The sequence below is a fragment of the Capsicum annuum genome, chromosome 4, assembly GCF_002878395.1.
Source record: "Capsicum annuum cultivar UCD-10X-F1 chromosome 4, UCD10Xv1.1, whole genome shotgun sequence".
In the NCBI taxonomy this organism is placed as follows: Eukaryota; Viridiplantae; Streptophyta; class Magnoliopsida; order Solanales; family Solanaceae; genus Capsicum; species Capsicum annuum.
Genome location: NC_061114.1, coordinates 228,706,443 through 228,711,087, shown reverse-complemented (window position 1 = coordinate 228,711,087; position 4,645 = coordinate 228,706,443). Strand labels below are relative to the sequence as shown.

The window sequence follows — 4,645 nt, the reverse complement described above, 5'->3', positions numbered from 1 at the left end:
ATGCGATAATTCATTATTAGTTAAATCACCAGTGACTTGATTTGGAGATATAACCAAATTTAAGGTTCAAGTAGTGGAAAAATCAATCTCATCCCATTTAATAGGTCTCCTTGTGGTGATCTTAGACCTTGCAAAATTAGTGTCGACTAGTATAGTCTGATCTGATGTATTGAATAACATACATTGAGGATTCAGAGTAGTTAATAATTTGTAATAAATTCTGTATGACAGACAATAAAAGTTCAGATCCAGACGCATAGTTATAACCATGCGTTTTTACATTTAATGTTAAAGCATCAAGTATATTCATATCAATCAAAGATAATTGTAAATTTGGCTGAGTATTGAAATAAATTGGACCATAGGCCACAGTAGATTTAATCGAACCCATTAAAGACTGTCTGAATTCAGATTTCTAGCATCTCTGAGAGCTGATAAAAAAGTCTCTAGTAACCATTTAAGAGTTAATGATTTAAAAGCAATTTGAACCATTCAAATATGCATAAAGTTATAATGATTTTTATAAATATCAATGTCGCGTTTATTTAATAAACGAATCGTCTGTTCTGACGAATTTAATGCCAAAGACTGTTTAGTCGTCGTTATTATATGTTTAGAAAGAACTTTATCAAATGAACCATAATCATAAATGGTTTTGATATCATCTTTGGAATAATCCACTTGTTTAACAAGTCAAGATTTTGAGGTATATCTACCTTTTCAGGTCGAGTATTCTTTGTACTCACATCTCCCATTTTCATGAGTAGAAAAATTCATATCTATGCTGGAAATTTCAGATCTAATACATAATTACCATGAACGTTCCTAGGCTTTGATACCAAACTACGGGATCCAAGAGTTGGCGGTAATCCGCGCGGCCATCCAGACCTATAAGTTAATATTGAAAAATCAACCGAAATATATAGGAATTTCATATGGCTTATTAGCTGTATGGAATTTACTATATGGAAGATTGAATCTTTTACCCACTGTACATAGGGCTTGAATGTGGGATCCATAATAATGTTTGTAGAATTCTTTTTCTTCCTATAAATAGGTGCTTTCATTTGTTAGGGAAGACGGAAGTTTCTAGTTTCTTCTTTTCATTTTCTCTCTCTAGCTTGAAGTATTGTCTCTTCTCTCTTATAAATTTCTCTCAAAGTTTAAATAAAAGCCTGCTGTTAAATATTACTCCGGACTTGCATCCGACCACTTAAATTATTTATTAGTTCTTTTTAATTCGAGTCTTTATATTATTCTCTCTCCCTTTCTATCAAAATATAAAGGATTTTTTCTGTAGTTTCTTGGCTTGGTTCTGAGATGGTGGTACAGTCGAAGTTAGTACTAACTTTGTTGGCTTTGTCTTAGTGACTACGTTTAGCAAGTCGTGATCTTTAAGCCTATTAAAAAATGAGAAAAAGGGCGTTCCTATTCACGATTAGAACCGCTAGACACATGAGCTCAACTCAAGTATGTATTAAATTCTGATAGGACCTTTGCTCGGATAAAAGATTCAATCTTCCATACAGTCAATAAGCTATATGAAATTCCTATATATTTCGGTTGGTTTTTTGATGTTAACTTATAGGTCCGGATGGCTGCGCGGATTACCGCCAGATCTTAGATCTTGTAATTTGGTCAAGTTGAGTACTCTTTGTACTCACATCTCCCATTTTCATGAGTAGAAAATTTTATATCTATGCTGAAAATTTCAAATCTATTACATAATTACCACAAACGTTGCTAGGATCTAATACCAAACTGTAGGATCTAAGAGCTGACGGTAATTCGTTCAATCGTGCTGTCACTTTGCTCCTTCTGAAGCTTTCACTTTTGCTTACATCTAATATTTTTTTTCTTAAAATATAAATTTATCTTTTAAAAGATATTGATCTAGAGTTGAAATTCAAAAAAAAAAAAAAAAGACAAAATAGACAACATGTTAAATAATTGGTTATACAACAATAAGAGTACAATTAAAACTATGATAATTAACAATTTTTAATATGTCTTTTATTTTATAAATAATTTAAATTTAAAATTAATAATTTATTACTCTTAATTATCTTTTAATTCTTTACTTTTCCTCCACGTTTTTTAAATTTTCTTTTCTTTTCTTTCTTTCTTTCTTTTATTTGCTTGTTAATTTTTTTATTTTTAATACAAATCAACTGACAACTTAAATATATAAAGTTATTTCAAGTAGATATATATATTGAATTTAATTATTAAATTTTATTTTTTATTTAAAATTTAAAATAATTACAAGTAAAGATAACTTTTAGATACACACTACAAATATATATTATTTATATTTATCAATAACAATAATAATATATTTATTATTATATTTAACATTGATAAGTTTATGAAACATAAGAGTTCATTTGGAACTCTTTTGGGTTTCTATTTTTAAACTAATTAATATTTTAAAAAAAAAGGATAATGTATTTTCAATTCTAAATAACTATAAAAATCTTATTACATCACTATTAAGTTTGTCTTAAAAACTAACAACTTGCTATTACCAAAAAAAAAGGAAAAAAAACAGCTTGCCACTTGGCTTCTTCTGATATTTGTCGTATATGTAGAAGATATAGATAATATATATTTCAATAAAGAAATTTTAAAAAAGGAATATAAAATTTATATAGTTAATTTAAATTAAAATTTCACACAAAAGTAATTTTTACATTTTTCATTGAAAATGGGTCTTTCTAGTGTTTGTTCGGGTTGGCGTGGGTTGACCCGAAAATAAGCAGATACTTATTAGAAAGGACTCGTCATATGTATATGACCCGACGACAAGAGGTAAAACTAAGCGAAGGTCCGAGCTGCTAGGGTTTGTTTGTTTCTTTTGGTTCAACGTCAACGAAACTAAAAATGGCATTCCTTCTAGGGTTGGTTGCTATAACCTTCTGATTTATCCTCGTAGTTGTTTTAATTATTTTTGTCTAATTTTTGTTTTTCTAATGGTTTTGGGTAGAAATGAATTGGATTACGGTGCTCATAGGGCTTTGCTTGGAGCACCACAACAATTTAGGTATGTAATAATCTTCCTTCTATCTTTTCTGTGGGGGGAATTTTGGTTTTGGTTTCAAAATTTGAAGATTTAATTTGTGGGAAATACAGTAAGTGTTCATGTTAATGGAAATTTGCATTCTTGATTGTACTTTCAGTTGATTTTCATAATGGGAATTTCTAACAAATATCTCTAAAGAATGTTCATGTTCATTCTTGATTGCTAGGAAGATCAGATGATATAGTACCAGAACTTGGAACACAGCTCACATCAGAAAATACAGGGAAATTACTACCAACGAAGGGTACTACATTACTACTTAGAGATGCTAAAATAGACAGGTTATAATAGGTTGACCATGAGACTAGTTTACTGCATACTACCCCATCTCGATCTTGCTTTAACTGGGTTAGAGCTTGAGTTAACTGCATACTTTATTTTCTATGCCGAAAATAGGTGTAAGTGATCTGATCAAGATAAATTTGATCTCTGACTTACAGAAGAAAAGCTAAAACTAATTCTTGTCCAAGCTAAGAACTAACTATAATTTGATTGATAACCTTTTAATAATTTATGCACAGTTTACAAAATGACGTAAAATAGAACTCAAAACTGCATTTTTGTTGAGAGTTGCTTTAGGAATGCACTTCTTTCTTCTTCTTTTTTTCCAATTTTTTTTACGTACAATCCTAGTTAATTTAGGAGTCCTATCTTTTGTAGGGAACTAATTAATTATTTTTATTTTGGTAGAAATAGGTTGTTTCTTTGTCCTATTTTTAGTTGTAATAGCAACTATTTATGTTGCTAATTTGTTGATCAATATAGACGTTTTTTTAACAAAAAAAAATCTGTGTCTCTGCATACTCTCTTCTTCAAACTCTATCTCTGTTTTAGCGGCTAGCTTTGAATTGAATTCCTGTTATTTTCCTTTAACGATTTTAAACCAACAATTGGTATCAGAGCTATAATCTTAAGGGACCTGTGAGTGTTTGCATCTGTCTGATCCAGTGGATACCATGAACGGAGAAACAAATTTTTGTTCAATGGCACCACCAATTTTTGATGGAGAAAGTTATCAAATTTGGGCAGTTAGAACGCAGATATATCTGCCAGCTTTGGATCTATGGGAAGCTATTGAAGATGAATACGAGATAGCTCTTTTGCCGGACAATCCCACAGTGGTGCAGATTAAAACTCATGTGGAGAAGACACCAGGAAATCAAAGGCAATGGCATGCTTATTTACTGCAGTTTCATCTAATCTTGACTTGTATCGTGTTTCTGCAATCAGCGAAAGAGGTATGAGATTATCTCAAGGCTGAGTATGAAGGAGATGAAAGGATTCGAGGGATGCAAGTGATGAATCTGGTACGTGAGTTTGAGCTGCAAAGGATGAAAAAAAGTGAAACTATAAAGGAGTACTCTAACAGACTTCTTAATTTAGTAAATCGCATCAGATTGTTGGGTCCCACGTTTAATGATTCAAGGATCGTTGAGAAAATCCTAGTAACGGTACCTGAAAGATTTGAGGCTACCATAACAACCTTAGAAAATACTAAGGACTTGTCTAAGATCACACTTGCATTGGTCTTAAGTGCTTTTTATAAGACAGGGAGGAGCTGTC

General features: G+C 31.0%; 1 long non-coding RNA gene across 1 annotated transcript; it reads left to right on the top strand.

Annotated features, from left to right (window-relative positions):
• The first annotated feature begins 2,703 nt into the window (after nt 1-2,703).
• Nucleotides 2,704-3,592, top strand: LOC107869392. Its single transcript, XR_001673798.2, has 3 exons — nt 2,704-2,900; nt 2,987-3,043; nt 3,249-3,592. It is a non-coding gene; the product is annotated as an uncharacterized LOC107869392 (long non-coding RNA).
• Nucleotides 3,593-4,645: the final 1,053 nt, after the last annotated feature.